Consider the following 25,678-nt stretch of genomic DNA (forward strand, 5'->3'; position numbering starts at 1 on the left):
GAGAAAGCAAGAATACTTAATGTTCTCATTGCTGCTGAGAGCTTTGTCACATGAGGGCCAAGTGACAAAAAATTTATTTCTCTCCTCCTCTGCATGCCAGTGCAAAGTGGGACAGCCTCAGCCAGGAAGACTGGAGAAGCCTAGTTGAGGGTAGCTCAGCCCTGCTCTTTGGGAGTGGAAGCAATGTGGGTTCAAACCCAAGGCTGATGCTGTGTCACGGCCAAGGGGAGGCTGTTGGGGAAGGAGGGTGGCTGGCTGCTCCTGCCATAGCACTTCAGTGCCTCCAGGCTTCCCTTGCTGTCCTGTTTAGGAGATGAGCTTACCAGTAAAAACTGGAAATGTATCGCTCTTCCCCCTACTGACACGGCCTCTTTCCCCTCAGTCTTATTTCACATGAAATTATTCAGCAAGTTCATCTTGAATTTGCTGATCGTTTTGGCGTCCCAGAAAATGCAGCTCACAGGAAATAAATGATTCAGCAAAAGCGGAGAAAAAATTTCACCTGCCTTCTTCCTGTCACATTTGCTCTACTCGGCTGCTGATGTATCAGTAGCAAATTCTTCTTGTCTGTGACAAGGTTAGACATAACACAAAAGCTGCCATCTGCCTTAGGAAGTTTTCTGTCTCATGAGGCATTTTTCTTTGGGTTTTCCCTAATTCCACCAAAGTCAGAAGAGGAATTCTTGCTCATGTGTTGGGGCTACAGATTAGTGCCCTTCCTTACCATGACACCCCCAAAATCTATTGCATGAACTCCCCATCAGCTGGGCTGAAGATGTAGTAGGGAGATCTTTCTGTTCAAATACAAATAATCTGTAGGGGGTTTTTTTTGTTTTTTTTTGTTTTTTTTAAACAAGAATGGTAGACCCATGAGAAAATGATCCAGCCCTAATGGCCCCAGTGACCTTTCCTTTCCTGTCCACTGACTCTTTTTTGTCCAGTCTGGCTTCAAATGCTGTGAATGGTGAAGTTTTTGTCACCTTTTCTGGACATTATTCCACTGCCTAGAAAATCCTGCTGTCACAGGTTACTCTCAAGTAGTTTTTTCATTAATTTAATGTCAATGCATTCTCTTACAACCATCTGCTTGCTGTCCTTTAATACTCTAAATCATTGCATTGCTCGTGTTTCCATCTTTAAGGCTTGTGTAAGCCTTTAATCCTCTCCTGAAATTATCACTTGATTAAATTATAGGGAATGACTTTCTTTTTAATTTTTCTCTCCCTTCTTAACCATTTTTATTGTTCATCAATGAGCTTCTCTCTAATGTTGTCAATCTCTGCCTGGTTTTCAACATCCAAAATACAATACAGAGCTCAAAACACCACACAATGTTTTCTATTTATGCCACAGAATTGTACAAGGAGATAATTATTTCCTGAGACCAAGAAATAAATCTCCAAGCTCTGCCTTTTTTCCTACTTGGTCTCTACATTTTGTCACCTCTTCCTCTTAAAATGTGAACTATTTATCTTATCCAATAAGATCTGAAGATCCTTGTGTGTATTCTGTAAATGCCATACTGCCAAAAAAAAGGGCAGACATCAGACCTCATTTCAGGCTATAAAAAAGAGACATGTTAGAGGCCATGATCTGTTCTGTGGGGATACAGCCTTGCTGAAGCACTGGGAAGCCAGACTGTAAAGACACAGGCTATTTGGTGGGAACAGCAGAGGAGAGGAATAAAAATGATCTGAGGTCTAGAAAACACAACCTGTGAGGGAAGACACAAAGATTTGTGGTTGTTTGGGCTAAAGAAGGCTGGCTCTAGAGGGAAGCAGTAGGAAAACAAGTCTTTAAATATATAGGAAATTGCTACTAAGACAAAGGAAATTAAATAGTCTTCTTTTCCACTGAGGGTATAAAAAGGAATATTGAGTTTAAATTGCAGTAAAGGAGACTTAGGCTAAACACTATGACAAGTTTTTAGGCTGACAAAAATGTATGTGAGGTGTCATGGTTTGACCAGGAAGGAGTGGGAATTCTGGGAAGCTGTGGTCAAACCAATGAAGGTTTTGGGTTTGAGACTGGCGTCTGGTGTGGCCAGTGGGGTTTGGACACACCTCCGAGAATACACAGGGGTTAAAAGCAAGGCACTGCCCTTGGCACTTCCTCTTTTGGACACCGCGGCGAGGAGTTCAGATCTCTCTCTCCCCCGCCCAGCCTGTTGCTGCTGGGCGGGGGAGGGGCCGGCCATACGGTAGGCCCGGGGCCTGGACAGAGATGGGGTTGAGGGGGCTTCGGGGGGGGGCTTCGAAGATGGAAGGGTGGAAGGTCCCAGAGAGTCAGCCCTCGGGCAGCCAGCCCCCCCCCCCAGGAGAGCAGCCAGCCAGAAGGAGAAGGGAGAGGAAGACTGCCCGGCCGGAGCGGCAGCGTGTGGGCAGCGTGCGTGGGAGTCGCTCCGGGACCGACAGCAGAGACTGAAAACTTTTAACCCTTTCTTGCATGATTGGGGCCTTGCAAAAATGCTAATCCTCCTCGAAGCTGAATAAGAAGGGAGATAAGAGATGAAATGTGGAGATGATTGGATGGGGAGAGATGATTTGGAGTGGCCTTTTGGCTGGACTTTTCTCGTGGCTATGGACTCAGTTGTTCCTGTGACACAGACTGCATTTAGGGGGAGGCAGTGCCTCAAAACCAGGAAGGTTCTTCGTGAGGACCCCCCGGCCCCAGGGGGTTGGAAAAATATGGGGGGGACAGATGTCCCAAAAGCAGAGACTGTGCCTTTTTGGAGTGAGACAAGGCATCCTTGAAAGACAACCCTAAAAGCAGCTCTGGTCCATGCCGTCAGTGGTGAGAGCACTGGGCATGGAAGGAACATGTCACAAGCGGCAAAAGGACTTTTTTTTCCCGGGCGGTGCCGAAGTGACAAGGAAGCATCCGAGGTTTCAGTGTGTTTCCAGGAGAAGCCTATGGAACGAGAAGGACTCCTTTCCTCTTCATGAACTGATGTTTGAGTATACTAAAGTGTCGTACCGGGTGTTTTGGGAGAGTGTATTGGATTGAGAAAGTCAGGGAGTGGGGAGGAGGAAAGTGGCTTTTTTGTAAGGTTTTCAATTTTTTTTTCTTTCTTTTCCTTATAGTCTTTCTCTATTTTTCCTGTAGTTTAAGTAATAAAGTGGTCTTTATGTTTAAGTTAGAGCCTGTTTTGCTTATTCCTGGTCACATCTCACAGCAGACACCAGGGTGAGGCATTTTCATGGGGGGCACTGGCTCTGTGCCAGGCTCAAACCATGACATGAGGTCAGGAATATATGGCCTGGGAATACCTCAGGAACTGCCAGCCCCAGGGAGTTTTCAGAATAGTCAGACAATTATTAGGGAAAGTTTATACAAGCTCTGACCCTGCTCTGGGGCAGGGGGAGCACTGAATGAGCTTTTCTTCCCTATGACCCTGAGCGCAGAAAATGGGTACAGATGTCTGACCTTTTCACAGTGCTCCCTCCTTTTAGGTGGATGCTCTGTGTGTTTGTGAGTATGTGTGGGTGCAGCTGATGTCTGTGTGAGAGAATGCTGCCTTATCCCCTTTTCCAACAAACAATTGCTTTACCCTGACTTTAATTTACCCTTAGGTTGATGGGGCAGATGTGGTATCAAAGAGAACGAGTTTCATAGGCTAAGGTTTATTTCACTTCTTCAGCACATCTGACCATAACTCCTTCCTACACACACCTGAAATTAGGCTTAGAATTATTCCAGAACTGTAGGTACTGGATCCTGTTGTGCTGATCCATTAATAGAGATGGGGGGAGAGAGGTGTTCACTGCTCAGCTCAGCTCAGTTTACTCAGCCTTGGAGCCAGCTGCAGCCTTTGCACCACCTTCTTGTTATTCCCTAACAGGAGATGTGTCCTGCTTCCTCCTTGTTTGCCAGTGACATGCCTGCCTGGGACATCCTCCCACCAGGCTCTGGGTGAACAACCTTCAGCACAAACAAAGAGCAGTTGGAGCTGAAAGGAGGCAGGGGACAGGGCAAATATCTTTGAGGCCTTTGAATTTGAAGATACGATAGAGTTTAAGGTACATTTGTAACCTCATGGTACATCACTGACAGTGGCTGGCAGCAGGATGCCAATGGCCAGGGCTGGGCAGGGTGTCAGAGGGGGTTAAAGAAGCAGCGCCAGTGCCCAAGGATGGTCAAGAGTTGCCATGAGCTAGACCACAGTCAGGACACAGATATCCTGACTCTACTCTTTCACCATGTTCACACCTCTCAGACTTGGATGTGACTCAGAATCTAAGTGAGCTCCTGGTTTTGGGATGCATGTGGATGGTTTGGTAGCTTTCTGTGCCTACTGGAGAGCTGTGCCCAGAGGTGAGCCAGGGCCCTGTCTGTGCTCTTACTCATGGCACAGAGAATTGTTGCTCACTGGTGGGAGAAGCAGGGACACTGAATGAAAGTTACAGCTGAAACAGAGCCATGAAAGGGATGTGGTTCTTTGAATATGTGGTTCATGTGTGAAAATCTTTGCTGCAGATGTTGTGGGTACTATATGCTTGCTCATGTAGGCTTCAGAGGGCTCTGGACTCTGAGGTTGAGAGAAGGGAAACCCACAGAGGATTACAGAGACATCAACAATGGCTTGTGAAAGTCTGGTTGCAGTGTGTTGGAGGGAATTTTCGAGGTTTTCTGGATACTCCAGATATACATTGTTTATTTGGTCTGTTAAGAACAAGCACCTTCCAAGTAATTTTTTCCCTTCAGTGATGGACTAAAGGGTCCTGGCTAGATGGACCTCTGATGTAACCAACCATAATTTCTTATGTCAACTTAATCTGTAATTATCACATCAGAATTTTTGGCATGAGCTGAAGTTAGTGAAGAAAATGACAGTGTTGGGTTTATCTGGGTGAAAGCTCCAACTGCAATTTCTGAATATGGACTACAAAAATCTGCTCCAAATATAAATTCCCACCTGTAAAATGCATTAAAATTCTGAGCCAGAACTCAGCTTGTCTTTGGTGATTTTCACTGTTTCAGCTATTGCAGGCAGCAGTTTATAAAAGGGGCCTTCACATGACATTGTAAATCCCACAGTGAGCTACTGCTGGAGTAGGGGAAAAAATACATTAATCCATAGTAGTAAATCCAGGATCACTCAACAAGCACATGCTTCCTTCTTGGGGCTGCCAGTTGTACATGGAGCTGCAAGTGACTCACTGTGAGCCATTTTGCACTCTGCATTGCTTCCTCCCTTGCCTGATGGTGTTGTTAAAGACCTTTGCACTTGCTAGTGACAGTCAGGTGTGAACAGAACTGACAGAGGACTTGGGTTGTGCCTGACCCTCCTCTGAAGTGTGATTAGACAAAAGGCAGCCAAAACAAATCATTTTTCCTATCTATAGGGCAGCTTAATCTGCTTTTGAACTCTAAAAAGTGCCTTAAAGAGCTATGTAAAAATCTCTAGCTCTCTTAAAATTTGAGCCTGACATATGAAAACTGACTTTGATACCACTTAAGGGAAATGCTCTGCAAACCCTCATGCTTCACACAAAGTTGTGTGCTGTAGGAACCAGGTATGACTTGTCTTCATAGGAGAAATGTCTGTGAATTGGGATTTTTCCCTCTTTGGGAAAGGGCTTTTCACACACAGGTTTTTTATCTTAGGTAAATAGCTAGTGCTGTGTTGTTTGTCACAAGCTGAGAATCAAGCTGTCACCTTTGTGATCTCTTCAGCTATTCCTGGACAAGTCAAGGATGACTGCTTCCATTAGCAGTTTTTCAACAGTTAGGTCCATGCTGTGCAATAATGCTGCAGATTGATTGAGGTGCTTTTTTTTTTCTGTACTGCTCAATTTTTTATTATATATTTAATTTCTATTTGCTATTATTTGCCTCTTTCCTTTGTACCTGATCACTTGTACTTTATAAATGCACATAATCAAAGTAAAGCTGGAGCACCTGTTTGTGACGTGTGATCTAAGGCATGCTCCTCTGGACAAAGGCATTTTGGTGTTAATCTTGCACAGAGCACTTCTGGGAACTGAAGGAGTACAGGCTGCTTCTTAGCTGATCTGATTGTTTGCTATTCTGCACGAACAGTGCAGAGAGCTGTAATAACCTGCTTATTGTGCTAGAAGATCAAGGATCTCTTAGGGTGATGGAGGCTGCCAGAGTGATTTTCTGTAGTGGCCAAGGCCACAATATAGCTAAGGACACCTGATTACCAAGCTCCTTTGTTTGTGATATGACACTAGCTACCTTTAGGATTTTTTTCTTTTTCTATTTTTTTTATTTTGAGAAGGACACATAAAATTCTCAGTCATAATTGAAGCATCTGACTGAAAGTGTCATCTGCGTTTACCTGTATGTGTTGTTGTCCAAAATCTTGCTCTCCTTGAATCTTGTTAAAGGCAGCAGAGGTTCCAAAAATAGTTCTCACATTCACAAGTTAACAACTTTAAAAATCAAATATATGTGTACCAAGTTCAAGATCAGAATGAAATCTGAATGTCCCAATAGATCTGTTCTCTTCATCCTCTCAGTATTTCTATTCGCCTGAAGCATTAAGACTTAGATTAAAAAAAGTTTTGTCCACTTTTAAAAATTTCTGCAGAATATCCTAACAGATTTTAAAAATAAAAGTGATATCTGCCAGGTTTCATGTGTCTTGTCATGTGCATCTCAGGGATGGAGCTCTGGAACACACTTTGCCCTATATCCTACAATGAGCCAATGCTCAGACCAGTGCAGGCCAGCAGTGCTTCACAGCACCCTTCCACATCTACAGTGATACACAAACTTTACACAATGTCAAGGAATGTTTATATTTGTGTTGACTTTACCTCAACAATAAATATGAGCATTTTCTCCAACTTTCTGGAGGGGAGAATCCATTTTCCAGGGTATTTCTCAGAGCTGCACATGCCTCTATAGGACTTGGGTAAGTTTCTGAATGCACTAAATACAAAGTGCTCTAAAACCAGGCCTGGGCCTGGGATCTGTCTCACTGCTGCTTTTTATTTTAAAGAGCAGAAAAATGAAATCTGGAAAAAAGATAAACAGGAACACCTGATTCACAGCTTCTTCACAGATTATGCATCATTCAGGAACCATACTGCTTTCATAAGCACTTGCTTATACCCCACCAGCACTCATGTCCTGTTAGGCAGAGAGCAAGTTTGGTCTTCTGGACTGAAAAGGAATGAAAATTTCTACCAAAAGTGGAGAAGAAGCCTCCTTCAAATCACAGTCTGAGCCACTACTTCTTAGCAGTATTCAGAAATCTGTACTATCCTGCTGCAGTTTCTAAACTCTACTTATCAAGGTTTTCCATGGCAATGTTTGCTGTGGGACAGAAATAGAGATACACAGGAGAAGGCAGTGATGCAGCTGATGAATGACTTGAGTTTTCAGCCAAGGGGGAAGAGAGGAACTGGACTTCTGGACTGTTCTCAGTGGAAATGAACAATAGGGAAGAGGACAGTTTGAAAATTAGGAAAGTGTTCCCACAGGCGAGATCCCAGGACTGAAGAACAACCTTCTCATGAAGGGAATAGCAAGACAAGGTTTCAGGTTTGTTTCACAGCGGGTGAGCACTTCAGACTCTAGGAGGACCTGTACCCAGGGGAAAATAGGAAAAGAAACAGACACCGCTGCATTATTTTTGCAGGCCTCCCTTGCATAGCTGCATTACCAGGAAAGTCCAAATTGCAGAGCATAAGCAGTGGCAGTGGCAAAATGAACTTGCATGACTTCTGCTACCTGCCTATACAAAAATGACATCTACTGAGTGCAAAATGACAACTATTCCTGCTAGCCTAGGAAAAATGTAGCTAAATCCTACTACATGCAGTGGCCACAACCACTGCTACCTGTTACTGAGATGCTTCCCAGAGTGCAAATTTAATGAGGAAAGCTCATTCTTCTGAATGCCTTTGGATGCAGATGCAGAACAAGTTTTACCAGACAAAAGGTTTCTCAGGTTAAGGGGTGATCTGCAGAGAGTGACAGCACAGAATCTTCCCACGGACCTACTTCTGCCCCACAGTCGAGTGAGATAGTTTATTTGAAAATGGGATAAGTGACTCCACATGCAACATGGGTAAATAAAGAATATACACATGGGGCCATTGCACCAGAGTGGGTGATGCTCTCCTCACAATGAAACCATAGCCACAGATTCTAGGGGTAACATAGTTCAGTATGGATGATTAGCAATAAATGGGAAAAGTACAGAAATGGAGAAAAAAATAATGTCCTTACAAACCAGGCAGTCATCTCTAAAGAGGGAGGACCAGGGAGTTTATATGGGGACAGCACTGAGTGAAACCACTGTTGTCTTGGAAACTCAAAGGGAAAAATTAGCATACAGAAGGGTTTGTTTTTCAGAGACACTCTACACACACACACACACACACACACACACACACACGTATGATAGATAGACAGACAGACAGACAGGTAGATAAATAGTCACAGTCCTCTGCTTCTTTGCTGATGACTTTCTTGCCCAGAGCCAGTCATTACAAGAATTCTTTGTCTGATTTTAAAAGAGTGAATAGGAATGAACCACTACACTTTTTCTTTCGTATAATGAGAACTGATCTTGTGTTAGCAATTCCAAGATACAGCTGTTACACATATAGATAAATTAAAGAACATATAAGGATAAATTAACAGATCAGCTTTCTAATCCACGCCAAAGAAGAAAGGAGACCTGTCTTGGATAAGGAGAGCTGTGGGCATAGCTTAAAGGCTGCTTCATACATCTCACTGAAATCTGAAGCAGCCAAGACCATTCACGTGCCTCAAGGAGCTGCAATCACAGGAACTTGGGGCTTTGGGTGATGAAGAAGGCATGCAACCATAGCTATTCTTATAGAGTACCTCCTGGCCACTAAAGCAATTTTCCATGTTCTGGGGATGGAATGGCAAGAGGGACATGCAGAAGACTGGCATCCTCTGGCACACATTGAGAGCACAGCCTTGCCAGGAGGGACGAGCCTGTGGCTTCCCGAGGCTGGAGTGGTGACAATGTGCTGGTGTGTCTACCTGTGCAGGCACAGAGCGTGAGACACCTCTCAACTTCTGTGGCTGAAGGCAGCTCCAGCTCAGATAGCTCCTGTTCTTCTCTTGCACAGATGAAATGAGGTGCTATCAAGAGGAAGCAGTGGAGCATCGGGTCCCTCAGCTCAGACGAGGCTCTAAACCTCAGCCTGCCAGAGGCAGGCACTGGCAGTGAAAGGAGAAAGAGACTCTGTCCAAGGGAGAAGACCGCTGTCTTTGCTGGTTCTGTGGCTTACTGAAGAGGTAAAAGAAACATGCTGGACTTTCCTGTCTGAGGAAAAATTTGTTTCCCTTTCCAGAATCTCAGGGAAATAGATATTGTTGTTTCCTTCTTGCTGTGTTGTGCATTGGTTTGGGAAGGCAGCCAGCAGCACAGATCCAGGCTGTGACATATGCATACACTCTGGCATGGGCAATGAACTCCTTTAATATGGATTTATTTTGCTCCTCCCCAGGACACATCTCTTTGCCCACGCTGATATAATACCACAGTGCCCATAACATCTAGCTCCTTTAATACATAGCCTGCAATTACTAGGCCTGTATTGACGACCTGGAGTTTGCTCCCCCATCCTTAATGTACCCATCACTTCTTCCAATATCAGCAAAAAGCTGTGGTTTTAAGACTGAGTCAAGTCTTTTGGTACCCTGCATTCTGCCCTGTGTGGGCCTGTATCTGCCTTGGTCTATACCAGCCTTGGTCTGTTAGGTCAGTGACACTCCACTGCAGCTCCGGAGCTTGGCATTGAGCTGGAAACCCCTGGCTGAGTCCACAGAAACCTCTTGCTGTCTTTTTAGAGACACAGATTTTCTCAAACTGCAGACCTTATTAGAGGTCTTGGCTTGCTGGATGAAACAAGTCCCAGCATTATGTGTCCTTCTACTGTCCAGGCTTTCAGTTGTGGTTTGTTCTTCTGAGTGGCCTGGCTGAAGAGGGTGTGTCCTAGGGTGACATTATGATGCTTGTATCCCCATTCATTGTGTTCTGTTTATGCTGGTTATTATGTTCTGTGCCTTTAAGACTGGCTCCAAAGAGTGAAAGTTTTGTTTGGGTTTTCTTATCAGCCTGGTGGGACACAGACAGGCAGTACATAGTGCTGCTTTTGCTTTTTTCGCTTTGCACTCTCGCTCTTGCTTTTGCTTCTGCTCATTAGCTAGTTTAGCTAAATAGTCCAAACGACTTCCTGGACTGTTTCTCCTTTCCTTTTTTGAACCAACTTGAACCTGCTCTGGACTGAGACCATTGAAAGTTTGCACCCTGTGGCTGCAGCAGCTGCCCCAGCACCAGAGGGACTGAGAACAGAGCGACCACACCCAGAGAGACTTTCTGAGTTTGTCATCCTTTTTCAGAGTGGTGAAAGAGTGGTGTCATCTGGTACTGTTCATTTTGTGTGCTGGGGGATGCTGTGCCTGTTAAATAAACACGTTCTTTCCACTTCTCTCTGAGGAATCCTTCCCAAACCGGTTTGGGGGAAGGGCCGTGTGGGTTTGCTTTCTGGAGGGGTCCTCCTTTGGAAATTCTCTACCAAATTTTCCCAAAACCAGGACAGGGTGACAGACAGAGACAGCATGAGACCAGCTAGCATGTTACCAGAGGACAAAATGCAGTCCACTTGGAGCCTCATCTACCCTTAGAAAGTAACCTGATAGACATGATAAGGAGACCATACACTGGTGTCATGAGAACTGCAGTCCTTGAGGCTGCCTCACACCAGGTCATGTGAATGGAGGCTGTCCTGCTATTAAATTCAGAACAGCAGAATCCAGCTACCCCTAAACAACTGCTGATATCTTTCTGACACTCTCCTCATCTTGGGAGAAAGATGCTGATGAAGAGCACGTTAAAGTAGTCAGTGATCAAACAAAACAGTCTTGGCCATCAAACAGAGCCATCACTGAAAGCCAAAGCCAAAGCCTGATTTTATTTGTGGTGGTTTATGAAGGTACATCAGCTTCATTGCATGGCCACAGAAAGGAGAGTTTCTAGTTGCACTTGGGCCATGGCTCATCCCTTCCAGTAAAGGGGAAATACATGTTCTGTGCCTCACCTGGGGTGGCGTTGCCCTAAGGCATCCCATCAATTGGGTAGCAGGGCTGACTGCCTCCCCAAACTACTGGTCCTTCACTCCAGCTGCTGCTTCTTGAACAGTTTAAGGAACAGCCCTTCAATGCCCTCCACAGTGCCAAGTGTGTGTAAATTAAGCAGCACACTTCAAAGCTTATCTAACACCACACTTGGCCATGCTGTGTCCCAGTGTAAAACTGGGACAGAGACATTGGACCCATGGTACTAAGTCGGCTTATGCTGACAAGTGCCTGGCCTGTGCCTTCTGCCTGATCCATGTTAGCAAGTGGATCTTGCAATCTCTACCCTGGGAAGGGGGAGCTGTATGGAAGTGGCAGAGGAAAGACCCCAAAAGAAACCCAAGAGAAAGCAGAGTTTGGGGCTGACACATGATCTCTGCTGGGTGTTGGGTTTACTGAGTTTCCTACAATGCACTTATGCTAAGGTGAGTCAGAGTATTAATTCATACCCTGTGCTTTGCCATGGATGGCAGAGTGCTCAGCCCAGGCACTCTTGTGTAAGACTTGTGTATGTTTGTCTGAGGATTGTTTCCTAATGCCACCTCCCTTCTGGGTGCACCAGGGGAAGGAGGAGCTCTCACTTCAACTACACTAAGTCCAACTCATCGTCACAGAGCATCCCTGGGGACTGCAGCTGGTCAGAGCTCCTGCAAACCTGCTTTGCATCCCTCTTCTCACGTGATGGTTTGAGCCTATGCTCCAGATGTGACCTTTGTGTAAGGGACAAAAGAAAGTCTCCTTTGTAAATCTAATGGCATCCCTTATCCAGCCAGCATATTTCCAGAGTTCAGAGATAGATCTTTGTGCATCAAGAAACAGAGAGCTATGCTTTCTTCCTGTATATGCTTTTTTCTATTTTGTACCTCTTTATCCCCGACTATTTTACATCAAGGGCTATTCATCAGAAAGACTATGAAATGAATCCTCACAGGAGACAGAGAAATGTCTTGGCATCAACAGTTTAGTAATGGGTTAGACAGCCTTTTCATGTGGAGTTTGCCAATATGAATCCAGCCCCCACAGCAGCAGGGGCTGCAAATTTCCATCACGTGCTGGCTGGCTGTCAGCCGATAGGAAATGAACTTAGTCCCAGTCCAGCTCCTACTTGATCAGTGCACGTCAGAAATACCATCACTGCTGGAAACTGTCTCCCTCTTTCACTGGCAAGCCTGGCAGAGAGGTAGGAAGTGAAAGTGAGTCTCTCATCTCTGGGGATAATATTGGAGATGCATTAGGATCAGAACCTGTAAGGAAAAAGCTTATTCAAGCAGTGCTGGTACTCAGCCTCCTCTGTGTTGAGGCTTTTTGCTGTTAATATAAAACTTTTCACCAGCCCGGCATTTAACACAAGCATAGAGGGATTCTCATGAAGAAATAAAAAAAAAAAAAAATTGCAGGTGGTGCCTTGACTATAAAGGCACTAAATGAGTAATCTAGACAGAGTTTTAACAGGTGAATGTGCCTTCACACAAGAGCTTGAAGATTTCCCAAATGTAAGTTTTGCATTCTGAAGCTGTGCCAGGGAGAGGCAGAACTGCTCAGAGGTCACAGCCACTTCTGCTTAGGAATTCTTCAGCTGCATTGATTTTATTGGAAAAAACTCACCAGGTTGCTAAAATCCAAAACTTCTCTGTAGTTAAAATTCAGTTGGGAAGGTTTTCTTTCAGATTAATGATTTAATTCCTACCAAATATGATTTTCTGTCTTGCCCTGAGTGAAGACCACAAGCCAAATGCATTCTGGTGCTAGACATTCCTTCACATCAAAGAAATTCACCCAGGGACCTGCAGTGGAAAAGGAGAAAAAAGAGCCAGATGTAAGTGTTGACACCATGCCACCCCACTGGTACAAAGAGGGTTTGCTTCTCTTCACACCTGCACCACTGCAACAGCCCTAGCACAACCATCTTTCATGTGCCTTTTCTCACCACACCCCAGACTACAGGAACAGGTATGGAAGAGACATCCAAAGTTGTTTGAACTTCTGTGTTGGGAACTCTTCAAAACAAGACAGAACAAAGAGCGTCTCTGTGGAAGCATGGAGCACGTGAGCCAGTGTCTGTACAAAAGTGTGTGTGCACCATCTGCCACTGGGATTCTGCTCTCACACCACAAGCACAGGATGCTCTCACCTGTGGTTTTGGTACATTCTCAGGGCTCTATTTTTTCCCCTGAAACAATTTCTCATTGGATTCATTGCTTTGTCAAGTGGAAAAGGCAGGAAAGGTGATGGCTGGATTCATTTGTCACTTGAGATTGCATTTACAGCACATAATGCTTCAGAGGCCTGGTGAGCATCCCCCTCATCAGGGCTGTGGCCGAGGGAGCCGGGACACAGGGTCCTGTTTGCAGCCATCAGAGGCAGCAGCAGAACCAGGAGCAGCATTCTGACCTGGTGCCTTGCCCCCTGTGCTGACTGCTCAAATGCTGCTTACTCACTGTGCTTACAGCCAGGATCCTGCTTTCAGTGCTGCTTTCACATTCTTGTTGATCTGAGCTCTCCCTTTAGCTATGCCTTTCAAGTCTTAGAAGCTGTAATGAATATGTATCAACATTTCAAAGCCATAGATTCTGTGGTGGGGAAACAGAAAGGGGACGGGAGAGACAGACACACATACAGTCTAATTCATTTTTAAATGTCTGTAATTCATCCAAGAGCATTATCAATAATTACTAGAAGAAAGCAGTAACTCACATCACGAGAAATCAGTGCTTTGACAAAAAGTTGGCAGCAGGCCTTACAGATATCTTGCACGTGCAAAACCTTCCCGGAGCACGATAATCAGCTGGGGGGCGGTGTGGGGGGCAGACCTTTCTGTCTGTTCACAGCTCTGGTGGCCTCACCAGGGAGCCCTGCTGTGCTGACATCCCCGTGCTGCGTCAGGCACGCTGCAGCTCCTGCAGACAGACTCAGTGGGTGCATGCTAGATCTCATCCCTGCAGGAGGTGTGGGCTTTCAGAGGAAGTTTATGGGAGCTGGATGCATTGTAATCTTAAGCATCCCTCAAAAAACCAAGCCTGGATGCTCACTGAATATCCTCTCAGGGTGTCACCACTGCCTCTCCTCAGCTGTGGCCATCGCTGTCCTGTGCTCATGGCAGGGCAGTGGGCATCTCCAGTTATCCCTGTTACACCTCCTCCACCCAAACTCTTCCCTCTTGAAACTCTGACTAGGACATAGATAGTGGCCTGGGACATAGAACTGGGAACAGATCCTGAACTGCTTCCAGTTTGGAGTACCCAGCAGCTACGTCCCACCTACAGACCAGAACCCCCACCATAAAACCAAGGCAACACAGAGAGGTGAAAGGGGGAGGGGGCCTCAGAGAAGGGAGGCTGTTTGTGTTGAAATTTGAATTTTTTTTTTCACCCGAAGCAAGTCCTGGTTTCTCACTTTCTGGACATGAAGCTACAAGGACTGTGGCATTTAGATCCATTCCCAGGCATTCCACTTCCGTGGGCTGCCAAGACCTGCTTCAAACATACAGGCCTGGCAGGGATGACATATGGCGATGCTTTGTCATCTTTCAGACACTTCTTGTGTTAGTTTGTGGAGTATGAGTGATCCTCCAGCTCCTTTCCTTCACCACCATATGATCCATGTGATGCTCCCCTGATTTTGGGTCTGGTGCAGCTGGGGACTGTGGCCTTTGCTGCAGCCACACACTGCCAGCCATGCTGCTTTCTTGTCTGCTTCTCCCGGGCTTTACCAGCACCATGGGAGCAGAGACACTGGCACAAATTCCATGGAGCATCCCTGCTGTCATGTCAGCTCTCAGGCAGAAACACAGCTGGGACCACAATATCCTAAATCCAATGGCTAGATCTGCTGGGACTCACCAGTCTGAGACTTGAGCCTCCCCTGAGCTAAAGCTGACCAAAATCTCATTGCAGCACAGAGAGTCACAGCATTTGGGTCACCCCAGTACAGTCCTCTGTGCTGGGCTACAAGTGAGGAACATTTGGCACTTTCAGGTAATACAACAGCAGCTGCTGCCTCTGTGGTGTGTGTCTCATGAAACTGCCAAACACCTGTACTCTCCAGTTGGCATCTAGTTAATTAATGGATAAAATTCAAGAGATTAGCTTCCTGCACAAAGACCTATATGCTTTAAATCCTGCAGGTGCACCTGGCACTTCAACAGATACAGAGAAGACCTGGAACCACCTGTCCCAGCAGCCTGAGAGGGCAAGGACAACCCATGGTCCACAGATCAACAAACAGCCTTCAAAGGATGCCTGGAGAAGCTGGAGTTCTTTGTCTTTTGCCAAATATTGCTGCTGAAATCTTTATTTGAAATGTGCCAGGGTGTTAGAAGATGGACTTCTTTCACACTTGGCAGAATTTCTTATCTTTACATGCACCTCACTGGCTTGATAAACACATTTTATTTAATCTCATAAATCAAAGGTTTGTAGTGGCCCTTGCTGCTTCCCATGGAAAGTGGGCTGCTCTGTGTTATACATGGGCCATGTTGCACTGGCCTGTACCTCAGGAGGCCATATATCATAAAGACACATAAAGCAGGAGCATTTCCTTATTGAAAATTACCCATGTTTCCTATGGAGAACTGACTTGGGGCATTTTCTGAGTTTTTTATGGTTTGGGCTTTTATATTCCTTAAATCAGGCCTAGTTTAGCACTTCAGCACTTTACCAGCCCATGCCACAGCCTGAGGCTGGTTGCTGAGAGCACCTAGTCCTGTGATGTCCTCACTGTGCTGGCTAACAGGAGGTGACAACACCTGTGGGGCAAGCCTGGCTCCCAGGACAGGGACCTGAAAGTGCCCAGTGCTCTGCAGATGTGCAGCTGCTTGGACAGGCTGGACATGAAGCTCCACCCTGATGGACTGGACAGGAAACTGGAAATGGAGTGTTTGTTATTCCATTCCTCCCTGAAATTGTGGCTCCAGTGCCACAATGGAGGCAGTGAAACAGGGCTTGGAAATTTAGCACTAACTTTGTTATTACAGCTCAGTGAGAAAGCCAGGCCAGAGCTGTGCTTTGTGAGTAATGATCTGAGCTATAGATTAGCCAGAAAATGAATCCTCAACTGGTATACAATGATACTGTCATCCCAGAATTCATTCCACACAGAAGCATATGTAAAGCCATAATACTGACTGCATAATCAGTGGGTGGTGTTGCTATTTTTTTCCCTTAAGCATATGATGGACAAACATCTACTCCACTGTACATTTAAACCACTTCCAACATTTCTATTCATCTGTCCAGGATAAATTATATAGGAAAAAATGTGTAGGTGATGAAATTGCCCTCCATTTTTATCTGGTTTTTATTGCTTTTTTTTTAACTGACAAAGGAGAGACAACAGACGAAGTGCATATTTGAGAGGTGGGTGGAAATCATAAATAACTTGTGTCTTCAGAAACAAGCCCTAAAAGCCAGCTTGACTTTCTGGGGGATAGGGCTAGGGGCAGTCTGTGTGATAAGGTGTTGGCGTTCTTAAAGCTTTCTATCTAGCTCTGCGATCTCCCAGCTATTTTTTATGGGTTTCTTAAAACAAAAAACCCAAGATCTCATTTCCCAGGGATTAGAGTTTCCATGGAGAGCTGTAGCCCTTGGCGCCTGTGGTGGCTTGTGGCGTGGCTGTAATGACAGTGCCAGCCCAGTGCCACCAGGCCTCAGACAGAAAGTGTGCATACAGAGAAACACACGCACTTCATCTCTAATGGGGATTTAATTTTGTGCCTGTGGGAAGCACCAGATCACCACCCTGGAAGCAGAAGCTTTTTGATCACAAATTTGGTGGCACCAATGAGGCACTTGTGACGCTTCAGTCTTGAGAAAATGACCAACAGCACCCGTGGTTTTTCTGATGTGGAGGTTGACCACTGAAACTAGAAAATCAACCTCTTCGAACTTCCTGGTGTTTCTTGCCTTTGTGTGTCCCAGTCTCCAAGGCTTTAGGCCAAAATCAGCCTGGAGCCAAAGTGTCAGGAGCTGAATGAACTGACGAGGCTTTTAGAGAGCCCAACTGCCTGGGCAAAGGCCAGCTCAAAGGAGGAGAGGAACAAACGGGACAGAGATCAAGGCATGATGACCTCACATGGAACTGGGAGCTGGCAGAGGAGAAGGAGAGGAGGGGAAGGGAAGGCTGAGGTCAGGCCAGCAGGAAGGAGTGAGGATGGAAACAGGGATGGCACAGGAGGGGTTCATGCTGGAGCTCAGCACTGGGTCTGAGGCACTGGAAAGGTGCCACAGGAGGGGATCTGCTCGTTCCTCTGCTCTAACCCTGGTTCATCACGCACATGAGTGAGGAGGAGCACAAGGCTGAGAGAAAATCACCAGCAAGTCAGTTATCAGCTGGGCAGCCTTTGCTAGGCTTTGCACCCCACACCTGCTGAAATATCATGTGAGGTTATGTGCTTACCTATGATTTTATGCACAAGGTGGGCTCTGCCCTGCAGCCTGCCATGCACACCTTGCTGCCTGTGCTCTGAGAGGCGTGCAGGCTTCATGGAGGGTGAGCACCCAGGGCTGCCAGCAGCTGGATTCTGCTGCAGCAACAGTGTTCCCTGCTCACATGAGAAAGGCACTCGAGTGAGGGGAAGGCTTTATTGTGCCAGCCCTATTGCTCTAGCACGTTTCAAGGCTAAGAAAAACACTCCAAGTCTGGAAATCAAGGGAGCCTGTGTGAGCAGCTGGGGATGGAGCTGTGCTGGGCTGGGGCAGCTGGAGGGGGTGTTAACGGGAGGGTTGCAGCCTCCTACATATCAAGGCAGGATGTCCAAAACCAGAACATGGAAACATGCCTGGGGAGGGAAGAAAAACATGATTTACCCAGCCTAAGCTGAAATGGAATTCTGTGAGACCAAGTGACTGAACCCATAAATAACTTACTAGTGACAAAAATAGATTGTCTGGGCTATGCTATGCCATACTATGCTACTCCTTCCTTCTTTTCTCGGCATAGGACTTTCACAGCTGCTAATTTATTAATTTTAGGAGATATACTTGCTAACAGCATAACACCTGTAGCCCACAGCCCTGCTGTGTTTGCTCTCTGCATGCAGGAATACCTAGTTGCTGGTAGAAGGCAATGAGGATTCTGGCAGAAAGCACTAAAGCCAACCTGAAGTTTATTCTAGTGAGCATCAGGGACCATTATTTGCAGCACAATAGTACATAATTCTTTCAGTGTAGGTAGGCACACATGCTTGGTGGCTGGAGCAGCAGGAAAACTAAGACTTGATCTGTTTTCATTGCAAGCAAATGGGATTTTAGTCACTGACTTCAGACAGAGCAGGATTGGGACCAAAGAACAGAGTCAATTTGCCAGTTAGTTGCTCGCCTACTGATGCCATGCCAATATTGTCTGTGTTGGTGCAGGGGAATGCAAATGCCTGGTCATGGGCGGGCGGGAATAATTAGCAGCGCTTATTAAAAGCTATGGTGATTATTCATTACAGCTGCTGTAGGCCACCCTGCTCCAACAGCACGGGCTCCAGTGTCAGAGGCAGGGGGAGGGGGAAGCAAATGGGGGCCTCCTTCACTCTGGTGTTGCAGTGGCCGTCTCTTTTGCAGAAGACTGATGTTGTGCTCTAAGTACCTCTCCAGAGAGCTAATGGCCGACATGGCATTATTACCAGCCTGCGATGAGCTCTATCTTTTTTTTTTTATGATAGTAATTTGTTACACTGGTTTGCCACATGCCCGCTGCTTCCTTGTTAATCCAATAATCTATATGAGAAAAGCAATTTGACATTCCTCCTTCCCATCTGCCACCCATCACCCAATCTATATCTTAACTATCAGTGATTTATTAATGGTGTCTGCATTAAGTACATCTCCGCTTCATTGGCGCCCTCCATTCCCTCTCTCCTGGAGACACTCTCTGGCTGCATTTAGAGAGCAGAGTCAGCACAAAGACAAGAAGCAACAGTAAAGGCAACCAAGTTGGGGGACTTCAGGTGCTTTGGTGAAATGCTCCACGTGTACAACAGCCTGAAACCCGCTCAGCTGAGACTCAAGTATGTGCTCGGCCCCTCTGCTCCTTGTGAGACATAATGCACTAACAATGCAGGGCTTTATCAAGTTTATGCCTGTAGTTGCTTAGCCAGCATCAGTTTGCATCCAGTGTGGGCCAGTGTTTAGTAGCCTTTAGAAGGGGCTTTTGATGGGGCTTAATCCACTGTTTGTTGGGTAATGCTTCAAGGGACAACAATCAGATTCATGATCTGTGGAAATAATGAAGTACAGTATCCAGTATCCTGGATTTCTTGAAGTCTGGAAAGAGTGGTTTTGTTAGCCTTTCTGTCAGTGGCAGAATGAACAGCACAGCCTTTATGTGATCACCTATTTTCAGGACTCTTGTAAGAATACTGTACCTTCAACAGCTTCAGCAAAGTTGGTTTGGAATCAGCCAATGAGCTCAAAAGCTTTTGGAGGTGAAGGGAATCTGAGAAGCTCACATATACACACACACAGAGGCACACACTCCTGTGTGCTTACAAAGGCCTTGTTTCCTTAGAAACCAAGCTAAAATTCTACTGGCAGTATTTCAGCCTGCTTGCCATTATCAGGGAAGGGCTCAGGGACTACTTGAGTCCTGCAAAATGAAATTCTCTTTTCCTTTTGAAGGAATTCTCTGCTTGAAATTAGATTTGGGAAGTACTGATCTTTGCACAGCACAAAGCTCGCACTGCTCCACCCACGCGGGTGGCAGGACAGGCATTCCCAGTCATTCACCTCTCATTCTCAAAACTCAGACAGCATCCTTCACGTGCTGGCCAGGCCCTGCAAACAGGTTTCATTGATTCAATTACTCCCCACACAGCCATTGCATACAGCCCTGGCAATACAGCTCAGCATCCTGCTCTATTTCTGTGCATGTTGAAACGCTGCTTAACGACTTTTAGTTTAACTCACACGGGGAAAGCAAAAATGAGCATTTGACTTTACACTAAAGTTCATTACACACATCCTTCCTGCCACACTCCACACTTAGGGGATCTAAGGATGCAGAGTTAAGAAACCAAATCTTGTGAATTGCATAATTCGACATGGCCAGATTCAGTCATGTAAAGTCTTTTTTATACAGAAAGTTAAAACTGCTGATTGGCTAAAACACATTTAAAGCATGGAGTGTGGACAGCAAGGCAGATGATACTTTTATTTCATTTTCATAACAGCTCTTTTTTATGGGACTTCATTTATTTAGAATAGCAGAACCCAACAGAACCTTTCCTGTAATTACTGCTATTTTTAGGATCCAGAAAGAAATCATTAAAGAACAAAGTGCAGTGAGAAAAGCCAGAATCCCAGGAAACAGGGACAATGTGGAAATGAAACAGTTACAAGCAAAACTGCAATGGATTTCATTGCTTTTTGAAGTCCAGTGCAAAGAATGGTCACACAGCATGTACCTCTCTAGATGTTCAGGGCAGAGGATGATCTGTGCCAGGGATGGGAGAGCACACTGTTGGTGCTGCTGAATTGCCTTCTGAGATAGCTGGCACTGCTTGGACAGACCCCACCCAGCTTTTTTTCCTGGTACAGGAAGGGTAACTGGAGAACATTTGGATTCACCCGGCTCTGTGGTGAGTGGCAGTCTCACACAGGGGTTCTCACGTAGCCTTGCAGTCTTGCTACACTGAGCAGTGCTTGGTTTCCTTCTGAATTTTTGCCTCTTAGAGCTGGTGAGCTGTGGTTGAGACGCTGCTCTTGCCAGTGCTTGGCTCCCCAGCCATTTTCAGTGCCTCAGGATGCCAGTCTTAATATTGTTGAAGGCTCCCAAGGTGATTATTTTTTGCTGTTCCCTTTCCCTAAGGCTGAGATTTTCATTTGAGATTTAGAATATCAGTTAACCCACATTTATCAAAAGTCATTATCATTTCGACTAATAACTCTTCCATTCATAATGAAAAAACTTGGGATAAACAGACTGGGAAGAATGTATGTATAGAGTGACCATTAGGAACTGAGTGATTAGGTTTGGGAAGAGAAATGTGAAGATGTACCTTAAATAACACGTGAACCTCCTGTGGCAGAGGAGGTAGACTTAAAATGGGGAAACATGAATATTTCACAGTCACATCAGATGGAGAAAGCTGCCCCTCTGTGCTTTGTGTTTTTTAACACTGTGCTGCTGAATAAAGCAATGTCTGCCTTCAGTCTTTTATTCCCATTGTTTGTTTCTGTTAAACTTACTGAAAATGGAAAGGGAGCATTCCTTTTGAATTGAATGACATGTTTTCTTGGAGCCAAAATAGGGGGGAAAAAAGAGTTTGTTTATTTGTTTGTTCAGTGATTTGGCAAGGAAAGTCCCCCAAGCATTTGAATTTTGGCTGAGATCAGGACTACTACAACATTTTGTCTTTTTTATTTTTCATGCTTATCTGCCAAAGAGCAACAATAGCTCCCTGCACAGGCCTGCTGGCAGCGAGATGCAGAGGCACAGAGTACCAATGACTGGGTGAGGGAGGGTGTGACTGGTGACAGGACAGCTCTGACCATGCAGACGGGGGTGTGGCACAGTTGGAGAGAGTGAAGCTGAGGTGGGTGGAAACAAAGAGCAGGAGCAAAGCCATTCTCTCCCTCCTTGTCCCCAGAGACATTGCCTGTAGTCCCCCACACGCCCTTCTGGCCACCTGAAGCTTCTCCAGCTGACCATGTCCACATGGAAAGGACAAACTCCCAGGGAAAAAACCCAAACAAACAGGAATAATCCTGGCAGCTATTTCCATAAAGGATTGCATAGGCAGAGATGGAAGCACATCTTTGGTGTATGATACTGCAAAACTGTGAGAAGAATCTGTATATTTGCTCTGGGCATTCCCTTAGGTTCCTGTGTTTTAATAGCAGAATCTTAAATCAAACTAATGTTCGAAGTAGAGCAGGGAATAGGGAGTGAAGGCAGGAAGCTCTGGCTGAAGCTAGATCCTAATTTCATGTATTCCCTCCTACTCCAGGTAACACTTTTGCTTGACCAATATCCATTGCAAGTTGGAGCTTTTGATAAGCTGGTGTTCTGGGACCTGGGGTTTCCCAAGATTTTCCATTTCACAGAATAGCTCTTTTGCAAACAGTGCACAGGAACTGATTCAATATTTAAATCATTACCTGTATCTATAGCCTTACTTTAGGAAATTTTAAAAGTCATCATTTTATATGTTGTAAAACTGCCTGGTGCTCAGGATATCAAGAGTTGCAGATGGGTAAGCTGATGGATTATTTGTCCTGTGTGATGTACATAGAAGAGCTCATTTGGGGATTTAGTAAAAAGAAAGATTTCATGAATGACTGCAGAAGACAGAAGTGAAAGCTGGAAATTATCTGGACTGGAGGAAAAGAACAGGAGGAAGGAGGGTAATCTCTCATTTGCAGTTTTAGAGATCTCTGCAATTAACTTTTGAGATATGAAATTATTTCTCCCCAATAATTTGCTTGTGGTGTAGTTTTTCTCCCAAAGAATATGAAGCATGTGTAAAATGTGAAATACCAGTGAAAAATACTGGTTTGACAGCAGCCAAGCTGTCCCAGGCTGCCATCACCTTGCATATTACTCCATGAGGTGTCTGAAACTTTTTTCCATGGAAAATTTACTGGAAGATGTTGTTACAATTATATAATTATTATTTTACATTGTACTTTCTTAAAAGAAAAAAAAAAAAAACTCAAAAGGTATTTTTCCTATTTGTACTGAAAACACTTTTGTGTTTGATGAAAGCTCTTTTTTTTTTTATAGCGAGCCTCTAGGGAAAAAAACCAAATTCAAACCCTAGCAATTCATATTGTTGTAAAAATGTTTCCAGAGAAAAATACAATTGCTTCTGACTAGCTTTAGTTATCATGGTTTTTTTATTAAAATCTCCATCTCTTTTCATTCCTGATGCTTATTTGACAGTCTCTGCTTGTCTTTCTTATACTCACTTGCCACCATTTCACAATCTCTCTTTGTACTCCACACTTCCTATTTTTAATTGGAATTTTCTTCTTTCCAATTCCTTCACCTTTTCTGTAGCAGACCTCTTAGGTAGTAGATGATCCTAATAATATCTGAGTTGGAGCTGAACTTTAGACCCACAGTATATCTGTGTTGTTTTGAAGTAGGTAAAAAGTATTAGAAAGAAAAAAGGTAGACATGAGATATTGCTGAATATTTTTACCTGATTTGTATAAGTGGAAAGGGGATGCAACACTACTAGCTAAAATGGAGTTCACATTCTCTTCTCTAATAAGGACTAGAGGTTGTTATATGTGACAAATCATCTATTTTTAATATATTTATATATATTTATGTGTTTAGAATGAGTAATTTGCATTCCACTTCTATTTTTCTGCCCAAAAATGCATTAGTGAAACAACTTAAAAGATCACTGAATGGGAGAATAAAGGATGTGGTAACTGATCTCTGGAGACTTCCCTCCTTAGCAGGACCAGGCAGAGCAGGATGCTCAGCACCTGATCCAGGTAAGCTGTCAGCATGTCGATGGTCAGAGATCACACCACATCTTTTCGGGCACCTGCAGCAGCCTGAAGGGACACAGTGGAACCCAGCTTGGTTTGCACATGGGGTCTGGACAGGAGGACTGAATCATGGAATGGCTTGGGTGGGAAGGATCCATCTAGTTCTGACCCCACTGCCTTGGGCAGGGACACCTTCCACTAGAGCAGGGTGCTCAAAACCCTATCCTACCTTGCCATGAACACCTCCAGGCATTGGGCACTGGTCATGAAGCTACACTGGGCTAAGCCTTGGCCTTCTTTTTATTGTGACAGACTCATGCCTTCTCCATCCCTCAGCTTGAAGCATATCAGAGAAACTATATTGATTTCAACCTCTCTCAAAATATTTTGTGTCATTCAGGTTTAAACTAAACAGATGCAGCTCACATGATCCCATGCAATACTCTTCAGAAAGAAAGGAGATAAAGAAATACCCTCACTGATTCCATCAGGGTGGTGTAAGGTAAGGTAGAAACAGTGAGGGAAAGCAGTTTTGGGGCTTTTGTTGCTTTCTGTAGGCCAAGCAGAAGGACAGCACCCAGGAAAGGTGAATGCTTGGAATGTTGCTGGCATCAGACAACCATGGGCCTCTCACAGTGTGAGCGCAAGTCCAGTGCTGTCTCCCATTCAGGTGGTCACAGGAAAATGAGGTCAGACTCTCATATCACCCATTAAGGCAGAGCTCTGTAGCTCCACAGGCTCTCAGGGGGGTTCTGCTGCTGCACAAAAAGCAGCTCATTTTCTGCATGGGTCAGAAGACAGTGAGGACAAGGTCTCACCCTGCAGGTGGCCTCAGCTCTTGTGGACACTTAAAACAACCTCCATGAAACCATGGGCTCTCCATTCAGGGTGGCTGAAACAGATTTACCATGTGGACATCCGTGGCTTTACATCCAAGTGAAACAACCTCAGCACACTGTGGAAAAAAATGACCTCGTCCAAGTTTGGTAAAAGATGAGAGATTTATTGGTCTGGTCACCTTCTTCTCTTTGGATATAATTTACATCTACTCTCCAAATCAGGAGTAATAACCAAATTATATATGTTGAAAATGGTGAGGTTTAGAAGTGTATAAAACATCTGAAATGAAACCTGAAATGGAGTGAAATTTGACTAGTTTCAGCTGTCGGTACAAGCCTAAAACTCAGGTAGGGCTCATTAGGAAGTTCACCTGACCTTTCTGACTGAACCCAAGGCTGATTTTACGTCTGATCCATAGAGAACATCTTTTTTATTTCTTTTTTTCCTTTTTTTCGCCTACATGAAATCTCAGTGATTATGACTGGAAGCTCCTAAGTTTGTTCAAATCCAAAGTTCAAAGCAAGTTCAAAGTACAGGAAACATGTAGCCGTGAAAATGGAAATATTTGAGTTTTACATCCATGAGGATCAGAGCAGCTGGGATTTGCACTTTGCTGAAGCTGCCTGAGCCAGAATGCTCTGAAAAGATGAGAGTTAAATCCTGATGAATAGAAAAGAATGAAGGAGGCCATGGTTTTACCCTTGATCTTTGGTGAAGGCATCTGTCTTGCCTAAATGGTTTTCCAATACAGATGAAACTTACCCACTAAATATTTGGGTAGAGCCTGCCATGCAGTACACTAGAAGTAGGTAAATCAGTGCATACAAGAAGAGAAATGACATCTTGCCTTTTTAGCCTTTAAGTAGAAGTGTGGTAGGGCTAGGAGAGGTCTAGCTCCATGGAATTAGTTTACTCAGGAATTGTTATTTCAGTAGAAATCTAAGCAACAGTTTACAATCTGCTGTATGAAGGAGGCTCACACTAAGGAGTGATGAAGAAATCAAGCCTTAGCCTTGCTAAGCTCTGAAGATAAAAGCAGAAAAAGTGCACCAGTTTTGCTAGAGAAAGTGAGTAAAATAGGCATGTGTTTGGGTATGATTTGGTTATAATTGGCTAAAACTTCCCGTTTGGGGAAAGATACAGCTCTGAAGGACAGAAAGATCAATCTGTATCATCTTGTCTGAAGTCCATCCCAACATCAGGCATGGAGCCACCTCCACCAAGTGCCCTGCATCATCCAGAGACACATATCTGAACAAAAGGGCAGATTTTGGAAGTCCTCATCATGCAGTTTAGCACAGGCTCGGAGCTGA

At 44.8% G+C, this 25,678-nt stretch overlaps 1 long non-coding RNA gene across 1 annotated transcript in view; it reads left to right on the forward strand.

Moving 5' to 3' along the window:
• LOC141728154 (uncharacterized) overlaps positions 1-21,767 on the forward strand; it is a 29,713-nt gene extending 7,946 nt beyond the window's left edge. The window contains exons 3-4 of the long non-coding RNA XR_012578939.1: positions 9,084-9,252; positions 15,218-21,767. This is a non-coding gene — a long non-coding RNA (uncharacterized LOC141728154). The remainder of the gene's footprint in view (positions 1-9,083; positions 9,253-15,217) is intronic.
• Positions 21,768-25,678: the final 3,911 nt, after the last annotated feature.

The sequence above is a fragment of the Zonotrichia albicollis genome, chromosome 2 (assembly GCF_047830755.1).
Source record: "Zonotrichia albicollis isolate bZonAlb1 chromosome 2, bZonAlb1.hap1, whole genome shotgun sequence".
NCBI lineage: Eukaryota > Metazoa > Chordata > Aves > Passeriformes > Passerellidae > Zonotrichia > Zonotrichia albicollis.